We start from the raw sequence: 11,801 nt of genomic DNA, 5'->3' as shown, positions 1-11,801 counted from the left end.
GGTTAGGACTGGTATTTCCTTTTACCTAGACACTCTAGGACACGATATCCATAAGGTTCATTAATGCATCATTTTATCTTCTGCAATTTTGTTTACTACCATGTTAGTAGTGTGATTTACGATGTTATAATGCATGAGTAGGTGGAAGTGTGTCCACATTGCTTTCTTGTTGTGTGGCATTAGCATACCTTATTTATATGCTTAGAGATGCCATGTTGTTACTGTACTTTAGTAACATGATTTTGTGCTTACGTGGAGACGTGCTGCATGTACCTTTGATTTTATCTATGTGAGTAGATTTACCTTCTTGGTAGTTGCATTTCTTTGTCATTTGCATGACTTCCATATTTTGTTTTCCCTTTTGTTTTCTTCGGTCGCACATTGTTTGTGTGTTGGTTTCTGCAATGGTTTCGTTGTGAAATTCATTGTAAACGAATTCTCCTATTTTCTTGGTTCGAGTAAGGGACTTCACAAGGAGTGAGTCTCTTCTCTTCATTTTGTTGTGCACAGCTTTGAGGTTGGCTAGCCCGTGAGGATCACCTTTGTTGTCTTGAGTCCTTGGTGAGGATTTGGTTGATTTTGGTCGACTTACTCCCATGTAGGGGGTAAAGTCTTTGATATTGTTGTCTTTCATTTCAAAGATGAAGTCGTGGTATTGTCCTTCCTATGACTGGTGGTTCCCTTTCTTTCGTATCTTCCCTTGGGGAGTTTTGCCGTGGTTATTAACGGGTTATGGTGCTCAGAGTGAGTGGATTAGTGTGAGATCATTTTTTTGGGACTTGTGTCCATATCATTGAGGATTTGTTTGATTCGTAAGGTAAGCTCGATGCTCTTTTGAGTATGTCTTTTGGAGACTTGTTTCAGTTTTGGAAATCTTGATGTGGTTGACTCTTAGGAGGAGTTTTAAAGGATTGTTGTTGGATATGGCTTGTTTATGGAGTTTTCTCATCCTAGTTATGGCTAGGCGTAGTTTTAAAGAATTGTAGTTCCAGTGGTTGTTTATGGATCGATGGGAATTGAGGAATTTTGATTTAGCTTGGCGATGCCAAGCACGGTTTTGAGAGATTCATTTTGTGACCTTAGTTGTCAGGATTTTGATATGTGTGCCACTTGGTGGACTTGTATTTCGAGGATTTAGTCATCCATGATAGGGATTTTGATCTGATGTTTGATTACGGTGAGTAGTCTTATAGTTGATCTATTTTAAGATGATATCTGGGATTTTGGAGATGTTGTTTTGCTTGTCAGGCTTTGAATTCGTGATTAACGTTGGTGATAGTAGTGTTTTGAGATGTTAGAGTTGTTGGTTTTGTTGTATTGAGGATTTAAGGCCTTAAGCGTAGCGACCTATGGCATTGTTGTCAGAGTTTCAGGATTGGCCAGGATGGTCCGGCCGGACATCTTTGGACCATATCTCAACTCTCACAAAATGTTGGTCTCCTTAGTACTTTTGGTAATGATCAGTTTTGACATTGATGTCATTTGTATCGAGAGGTTTCATGGGTAGACCTAGTGGGGGGCAGGTTATGAACTAATACCTCATACTGTCATGCTACCATACAAGATGTGTGTTGTGGGTGGGTGCTAGTTACTGTCGATGCTACCTTACTGACGAGTAAGTGTGAGTGGGACCTAAGCACTGTCATTGCTACCACACATTTGAGTACGTCGTGGGTAGGTTCTGGTCGCTATTCGTACTGCCATGTCACCTTTATTCGGTACCCTGATTTTATATATGGTTATTTTGGAATTCTTTTGATGGTTGTTTTCGGATCCGTATGATGGTTTGTCTGGAGGGATGCTTACGGTTGCGGCCTTCCGTTCCTTTGCTTGACCTCGGGTTCTGTATGTGAGTTTCAACTTGTGGTGTGGCCGTATGGTCACTTTTCTTTAGAGGGGTTGTCCTATCGTGAGCACGTGGATGCGAATGACATTGGGTTGTACGTTGTCTTTTAGTTTTGGGATTGCTTTCGTAACATGTTGTATAGGATACTCGGAGGTGTACTCTATAGTTATCTTGGTTTCACCTTTTGTTTTATTAGGGTAGGATTTCAGGGACAAAATCCCTTTAAGGTGGAAAGGTTGTAATGACTCGGTCATTTTTCTTCCTTTCCTTTTTCTTAGATTTTTACGGATATTTTTTTTCCATTGTCTTTTCTTTTCTGTGTTCGGTTTCTCATCAGTTAGTGTCATCTTGAGTGCTTGGGAATGGTTTCTGATACTCTTTCTTTTAGATTGATGACTTCCTTTGAGGACTGAGTCATTTTCACATTTTCACTTTTGTGACACTATTCATTTTTCGTCTTTTTCTCATTTGTCACTTTGTTGGCACAACCTCACTTTTTATGTTCGGATTTGATTCCGGTTTTGCATGCATCCATGATATTTAAATTCCATGACATGTGCATTTTTACTTTCTTAGAAAAGCATGCTAACTGTTTACTTTCCTTGTAAAGGATATGGATGCATAACTTTCTGTAATATTCTTAACTTCTGGGGTTTTAGTGTAATTAAATAAAGTAATTATTTTTTGTCTTGGGGACTATTTTGTAATTTAATTTGGAAGATATTTTAGAAAAGGGCCTTTTGTAATTTTTGAAAAGTGTGACAAGTGTCACACTCTCATTGGTCCATTTGTTGACATTTGTGTGGAAACACTTTGATGCCTTAGATGATGACATGTGGAGGGTGGAGTTTCACCCACTTGTTGACCTAGGATAGGTGCACTGGGCTTGGATGGTTGACAAGTGTAGGCTTGAGATTAAGCCTAGGAAGGAACCTTGGATTGGTGACAAGTGTAGGTTCACATTTAAGTCTTGCAATTATTTTTGGACTACTATGGGATTATGGTTTTAAAGGAGGGTTTTTGTGCAATTGACCTTAGATGTGTGTGTTGACCATGGTGTAGGATCACATAGTGAGTGGAGGATTTCTATTTCCCCCACTCACACTTTTTCACATTATGTCATTACCTTCCCCACCATAAACCCTAGCCTCCATAGATGAAGCTTAAAGCCTTCAGATTTGACTTTGATTTTTGAGAGCCTTCCATTAATTTCCAAGCTTAACCTTGGGAATACTTTTTGTTCCTCTCATCCTCCTCTTCATAACCCTTGAAAGGTTTGCCATTTTGTGTTGATTTGCCTTAGACTTAAGAGGAACAATCCTCTTGTGAGGTAAGGGGTGTTATAATTTATTTTCCAAGTGTTTTATTTGCTTTTGTATCCTTTTTTAGACTTGATATATGGTATGACCATGACTTAGTGCTCGATATATATTAATTTTAGATCATTTGAACAACTTTTGAAATCTAGAGATTTAATTAATTTAAATTAATTAAATTCTATTTGATGATATCTAGCTCATTTTACACTTTTGATTTGATATATGTAATGAGCATGCTACGTTGTTTAACATATATTAATTAGAGGTTATTTGAATTTGATTTGAAATTTAGAGAATTTAATTATTTTGTTTAATTAAATTTTATCTAGTGGCTCCATGGATCTATTTGTGTTTTAGAAGTTGTTTCTATATTCAAAGTATGGACTTGGACTTGTTCTGTATTCACTTGGTTGTGTTTTGAGTATTGGATAACATTGTTGTTATATTTATATTCATGAGAACATGTTTTCTTTATGGAATATATTATTGCCTTGTGTCGTGAATTACACACTTTGTAATTGACATTATGTATGCCATTTTAGAATTGAAACTCTAAGGCATGGATTGTGTGGTTTCAACCTACTTGCGTATGGAAGGTGTTTTCATACATTATATAAAGTATGTATAAGTTGTGAACTTATTTGGTTTATTTTGGAGTCTTGGGACATTGTTGTTACAAGTGACATGGCTAGAGTTTGGTTCTAATGCGGGAGGTTTGAATTCTCCCCAATTGAGATAGTGCATACTAGGGTGGTCTTCCTTGCGGGTTAATGCCCAGAATAACCATTGAGGTCTTGGCAGAATTCTGAGCTTGATGTCCTAGTCTTCCACTATTTGATTTGACATTCAATTCCAAGTTAACAATCATGTTTAATTGTGACTTGTGGTTTTGTTATTGGCGATTTTGATGTTGTTAAGTACATCCGAGCTTTATGATTTCAATGAATCATGGTAAATTTTGATGTTGTTAATTACATCTATGCTAAATGTTCAATTATAGCTTAGGAGTGATCCTATAGGTTCATTTGGAACATAGACGTTAGGTGGCATGACCCACTTTTGTCGTTTTTGCACCTTTAGATTTCAAGTTGATAACTTAGAGAATCTATGTCTTGATGCATCGTATTAGAAGTTCTAATTATGCTAAATGGTTATATTTAGTTGTTCTCGTACTTTAGATTTCAAGTTGATAACTTTAGGAACCTTTATCTTGTTGCTTATATAGCATGCTCTTATGTCATTTGGAATTACATGAAGGATATGACGTATGCTAGAAATGTTCAAAGGTAACTTAGGATGCTCCCTGAGTCCAACCTTTGACATAGACGTTAGGTGGCATGATCCTTTTGAATTGTTTCAAGTCAATGTAAAAATCTCTAAAGAAATCGAGTAATGCATGCTCATTCTCTATGAGTAAACTTGTTTACTCACCCCAAAGTTACTGGGGGGCTGTTTTAGGTACGAAGACTTGGTTCGTGATGTTGATCATTTCTTGTAAAGGTTAGCTTGGAATGCCTTATATGTCAAAATGTATATATTTGATTCCGTATATATAATGTGTGCATGAGTACACTCTTTACAATGTATTTGACATGTATGAGATAAGGCCGAAGGCCAATGACATGTAATTTGTATCCTATGTAATTTTTGACTTCATGGAATATTATGAAAATATTAAAAAATATTGAGTTATTGCTTCCCCATGTTTGCATCAAGTGTGGGAATTCTATTTTGATTCTTTCACAGGGTCTCATTAATCATGTATGATGTGTAGCCAAGGGCCAAATGGTATTTTGAAACCATTTCATAATTTTGAATTCCGAGTTTTCATTCAAAGTTCCATTTTTGTCATTTTGGCTATCGGGGGGTCGTATTTTAGATCGGCGATATTTTTAAGCCGTGGATCATTGTAGCGCGTCCTAATCGGTAAGTTACATCTACATGCACGATTGTTTTCAAGAAAAGCCCCTTCCTTGGTGAAATGAGCCTCCTTTGGATTCATTTCACATTTTTCTTGCATATTAGGGTTTAAGGGCATTTTGGGAATTTTCTTCAGGAAATAAATTCTGATCTTGACTCTATCACATAGAAATGTGATTTTAGGGGTAGTTTTATCACGGCATTTTTCCAGAAAATGTCGTCTCGGCCTCGAAAATCCTAAATCTCCTTCCATTTTTCTGTTTGTGCTATTTTTTTTCCAAAGTAGCAGGTTGCAGCATGCCTCAGCCCAAAAGAGCCGACTCTTTCATCATCTTAGCCGGCTTAGTTCACAAAAGAGCCGATTGAATTCATCTGGGCATCATTTTTATGCTCTCGGCCTAACTCAGCCGACTAAGTTCTTAACTGAGCCGACTAAGTTTGGCTGCAGCAATGACCTATTTTCAAATGGTCATAACTTGCTCATTTGAGGTCCAAATTAGGTCTTTTTAGAGTCTAAACTCAAGAGCTTGAAGTCAGATTTCCAATGGTACCAACCAAACTCTGAAACCCCTACCGTAGTGAGAGTTATGATGATTTTAGTAAGATAGGTTCCTAGTGTCGCTTAGTCGCAGGACACCGCTTTGTTCTATCTTCATATCTTTGTCATCCGAACTCCAAATCAAATGATTCTTGAGTCTATCCTTGTTGATTTTTTATTGTCTCTCCAATGGTTTGCACGGTGGCACCCATTTTAGTGTGAAATGACCATTTTACCGTTGGTTCATTTCTTTTCAGGTTTGGCATTCTTGCTTCATTGGTTGGCTCATTTGAGTTCCATGGCTTCATGTGGGGTCACTTTGGTGCCTTAAGGATGATGTACATCTCTAGGGGTAACCTTTTTTCTTTTGCTTCCTCATTTTGGATTCGTTTCAGGTCATCACAGGACACACTAGGTTAAAAAATCCAGGGTCGTCACGTTATTCAACATTCTTCATGCCATGGTAATCGTGGACTAAGGGTATGCATTGTGTTTTCAAAATTGGTTTGTGCATGGTAGATGGCTTTACATTGTATATATATGTTATGTTAATACGTATATGTTATTGCACAAATTGTTGATTTTGGAAACTTGGGATTTCGTTGTTATGACTAAGGCTAGGGCATGGTTCTAGTATAGGGGATTGTCCCTCTACAAGTCTAGTGCACACATAAGGAGGTTACCCACGGGCTAGTAACCCTAAAGTAACTATGGTGTTGGTCTGATCCGGCGTGATGTCCAAGTATCCTCTTTAGTTTGATTTCGCATTTAAATTCCAAACTTAATAACCTTGTGATATTGCATCTCATTGTGCTATATTAAAAGTTCCAATGTCATTTTAATAGCATGAACTAAATTCTATTAAATTGTAAACTTTGTAATAAGTTAAACTTATGAAAGCTCATTCCCTACAAGTAAACTTGTTTACTCACCCTAAAGTTACTGGTGTTTTTCAGGTAAAGAAGCATTATTGTGGGATGCACAACACTTTAAGGATTGCTTGATTACTTGGAGTATTTTTGTTATGTCAGAATATGCACTTGTTGGTATATCATGCTCCATTTTGGTTTATTTTGACAAAACTTGTATTTATTCTCTAAGCTATGTAATGTGCACTTAAGTGCACCTTTTGCCACTCTTTGGATGTATATGTAATGAGGCCAAGGGCCAAAGACACTTATATGACATGTATGCTAGTTTAACTTCATAGCTTGTTTAGGGACTATAAGGGATTTCATGCATTGAAGGGTCATATTTTGCATATGGCATGCCATGAGGTCGTTGGCCATTGTAGCTCGTCTACTTTATCATTTTACGTATGCGTGCATGTTTACATTTGACAAAACTCTCAAGTTCCAACTTTTGAACTATTTTTGGATGATTTATGAGAATTTAAGCAAAATTCATGCATCGGGGTATCATTTTAAGCTTCATTTTGATTTAGCATGTTTTAGATGCTTGCATAAGGCTAGGGAATGTTTTAAAACTTGTTCGGATCAAATATAAAGCATCCATAGCCTTAGAAATGGACCAAGCACCTTCCCCATTCTTTACAGCAACTTTTTTAGTTGCAGCAGGGTGCATCGGGCAACTGATAGCGGCCGACTGACACATATCAAGTTTGCATTCTAGTAGCCTTTTTGGGATTTTTGGTGTTTCAGCTAGCTGATCATTAGGGTTCGGCGGGCTGATGATTAGGGTTTGGTCAGCTGATGATGAGGGTTCAGCCGGCTGATCCTCCCTGGAACCTTTCCCTTTTGATTTTCTTAGATAGCTTTCTTGCAACAACTTTAGAGAGCCATAACTCCTTCACTTCTAATCCAAATTAGGTCGTTCTTGAGTCTAAACTCAAGAGCTTAAGTTATTTTTCCAATGGTACCAACCATGAATTAAAACTCCAACCGTAGTGAGAGTTATTGCAGTTTTAGTGAGATAGGGTCGTGGTAACTCCTAAACGGAGAAGGCCATTTCGTTTTAAATTCATATCTTTTCCGTCCGGACTCCGAATCAGGTGATTCTTAAGTCTAAATTCATTAATTTTTCGTTATATTTCCAATGGTATGCTTGGTAGAACCACTTATATTTTGGAAAAAACCATTTTTCCCCTAGGTTCATTCTTATCCGTTTTTGAAAAGACATTTTCGCAATTGTTTTCTTTGGTTTTCGTGACCTCGTTGAGGGTCACATTGGTGTCTTATAGACATGTAGTATCTCTAGAGACCATTGTATTACCTTTTGCATCCGTATTCTGATTCATTGTTAGATTTACAATTGGGTTACCATTGACGCACCGGGTTGAATAAAACTCGGGTCATTACAATCACCAATACTGCATGAAGTGGTTGGTGAACCAGGGTCTCTGCATTTTTGGATGGTGTTGTGTTGCAAAATTGAGCTTACTTGCTCGGTTAAAATAATATTTTTCGGTGCTTGGCTTTGTTCTTCCTTTTAAGGGTGCAAAGATCTTTCTAGAACTTGGCATAGGCCGGAATTTGTTGAACTACATCCATGAGAGGAAGATTGATTTTCACTTTCCTCAACACATCAATTATTTCATTTGCCTTGCTTTGTTGCTTTTCAATAGAGGTGGATGCTTTTAAGGCATCCAGAAATGGAGCTTTAGGCTCAAAAGCTTTTTCAAATTCATTTTTTTTAACCTTTTCAACATTTGATTCTTTTATATGCAATGAATGAGGAATAAGATATGAGACGGGACGAGTGTCAACTTTGGGTTGCACCGATTCACTCTCTTCTTTGGAAACACCAACTTCATTGTCAACAATTTTTTCACTTCTCAAAGTGGTCATCGCATTCACATATTCAAGGGTATGACCTTCCGAAGAGGAATTGGTCTCCACCACCAAAGTGACAATTTATAGTGGAGACCAATTCCTCTTTGGAAGGTTATACACTTAAACATGTGAATACGGTGACCACTTTGAGAAGTGGAAAAGATTTTTATAATCAAGTTGGTGTTCCCAATGAATAGAGTGAACCAGTGGAACCAAAAGTTGACACCCATCCCGTCTCATATCCTATTCCTCCTTCATTGCATGTGAAAGAATCTATTGTTGAAAATGTTTCTAAAAATGATTTTGAGAATGTTTTTGAGCCCAAGGCTCCATTTCCAGATGCCTTAAAAGCATCCACGTCTCTTGAAAAGTAGCAAAGCAAATCAAATGAAATCATTGATGCGTTTAGGCAAGTTAAAATCAATCTTCCTCTCTTGGATGCTGTGATGACCTTGAATTTTTCAATCCAGTGTGTCCTGTGATGACCCGAAGCGGATCCAGAATGCGGAAGCAAAGACAAGACAATGGTCTCCTAAGGCACAACACCTCTAAGACCCTAATATAACCTTCTGTGAGGTCACGGAACCCAAAGGAATAAAGTGCAGAAGCAAGAGATTGGAAAAATAACAATTAAGCCCCTAGGGGCAAAATAGTCATTTCAAAAAATATGGATTCGGGTGCCACCAAGAACACCACTAGAAAGATAACAAAAAATTAAACAAGATGGACTCAAGAATTGCATGATTCGGAGTCCGGACGAATGAGAAATGGTAAGACGAAAAAAGACGAACAGTTAAGGTTAAAGGGTAAAATGGTAATTCCAACTGAAATGGGTACCCCTGTGTACACCATTGGATAGACAACAAAAAATTAACCAAGATGGACTCAAGAATCACTTGATTCAGAGTCCGTATGGCAAAAATATCAAGCCCTGAAATCGAAGGAAGGGAAACCCTATCCTGGTTCGAACCAAAAACGAACACTACTTCACTAAAACTTGAATATTTTAAAGTACAAATGGAATATAAAACTCTAATTAGTACCATTTGAAAGCCTATTTCGACGTGGTCAATTTAGACTCAAGAACGGATCAATTCAGAGTTAAAACGAAGAAGATACAATGACCCGAAGTTGGAAGTGCATTGTTGAACCAAGACACACACACACACACATACATGAACAATACTACGAGTGCTCATCCAAGGGCTTGGAGCACTTGTAAATAGCCTCGAGATTACTGTCCAAAATTAGAGCGCTCGTATGCCCCTTGGAGCGCTCGTTCTATTATAGGCTGCACCTGAAATGCTAACTTGAAATGCAATTTTGAGGATTTTTTGGGCCTTTTTGAAAAAAACACAAAGAAGAAACACCACCCCCCCCCCCCCCTAAAAAAAGTCATGTTTTCTAGCTAACCATGCCAAAAGGAAACTTTATTTTTCATATAAAAACCTCAAAATGCCCTTAAGCCGAATTTTTCAATAAAAAGGTGAAATGAGTCCATAGGATGCTCAAAACACAAACGAAAGGGTTTTTCATGGAAACGATCATGCACGCAAACGTAAATGGTGATTTTGAGAGCACGGGAATGGCCTGCGGCTCCCGAAAATGGCTGAGTCAAAATCCAAGCCCCCGACGGCTAAAAAGGCTAAAATAAACTTGAAATAGAAATTTCGAAAACCAAAATTAACAAATGATTGGAAATTACCGTTTGGCCCTTGGCCACACTTCATATATGATTGATGAGACCCTATGAAAGAATCAAAGTGGAATTCCCACACCCGATGCAACCATGGTGGAACAATAACTTATCATTTTTCAATATTTTCATAATATTTCATGAAGTCAAAAGTTACATAGAATACAATATACATGTCATTGGCCTCCGGCCTCATCTCATACATGTCAAAATACAATACAAAAGGTGTATTTGTGTACACATTGCATAAATGGAATCAAATATACACATTTTGACAAAAAGGCTACAAATGGCATTTCAAGCCAACCTTTACAAGAATTAAAGCCTTCAAGTCTACAATCATCCAAGCAATGATGAATATCGCGAACCAAGTCTTCTTACCTGAACAAAACCCCTAGTAACTTCGGGGTGAGTAAACAAGTTTACTTGTAGAGAATGAGCATACATCGACTCGATTTCTTTCTGATTTTTAGACTAACATGAAATAGTTCAAAAGGATCATGCCACCCAACGTCTATGTCAAATGTTAGACTCAGGGAGCATCCTAAGCTACCTTAGCTCATTTCTAGCATAAATCACATCATTCATGCAATTCAAACAACATAAGAACATGCTATTCACGGTAACAAGATATTGATTCTCAAAGTTATCAACTTGAAATCTAAAATCCAAAAATGACAAGAGTGGGTCATGCCACTTAACGTCTATGTCAAAGGTTAGACTCAGGGAGCATCCTAAGCTACCTTAGCTCATTTCTAGCATAAATCACATCATTCATGCAATTCAAACAACATAAGAACATGTTATTCACGGTAACAAGATATAGATTCTCAAAGTTATCAACTTGAAATCTAAAATACGAAAACGACAAGAGTGGGTCATGCCATTTAACATCTATGTCATAGGTGAGACTAAGGGATCATCTCAAATTACTCGTGCAATTGAAATGAAGTATGGAATACAAGTATACATGCTCAAGTATACTAATCAATGTCAAAAGACGATATACTACATATAAGCATACATTTACAGGTATACTAAATCATATGAAATGAGGTAAACAATATCTAGCATACACCCACAAGTATCCGATATATATAGAGTACTTGTAAATCAAGTATACAAACACAGGTATACTAAGCTAAACGAAATATGCATATAACAAGCATACACAGCACAAGCATACTAAATGAAATTTAAACTCACGGAACAAGTATACAAGTTCAAGTATACTAAATACGATTCAAACATCTAAGTAAGCATTAATTTTCAAGCTACAAGTAATCTATGATTAACAACTTGAAATTAAATGCGAAATCAAATAGTGGAAAGACTAGGACATGTGGTCTCTAGACCAAGCAAGTATTTTGTGGGTAATTACGACCCGCAAGGTACCACCTAGTGCGTATTTATGACTTAGAAGACTCTTGTCTCCGTACTAGAGCTAAAGCCTAGCCATCACATAATTTATGTCCTCACAAGTTTTCCAAAATCAATAAGTTCAAAACTTATACAAAATCAAATGCAAGTTACCACATTCCATGCATAAGTAAGGTTGAATCCACACAATTCATGTCCTAGAATTCAAGTCTAAATAGCATATGACAAGTCATGTCCTCAATATGCAATTTATACATAAAGTAAGAATATTTTACAACAATTGAGCCACATTACCATCCTAAGCCACAAG

This window comes from Cornus florida, unplaced genomic scaffold, assembly GCF_030987335.1.
Source record: "Cornus florida cultivar Cherokee Brave unplaced genomic scaffold, ASM3098733v1 CherokeeBrave_3.0.0_Hap2_Chr01, whole genome shotgun sequence".
Classification (NCBI taxonomy): domain Eukaryota; kingdom Viridiplantae; phylum Streptophyta; class Magnoliopsida; order Cornales; family Cornaceae; genus Cornus; species Cornus florida.
This window is presented reverse-complemented; position numbering follows the sequence as displayed.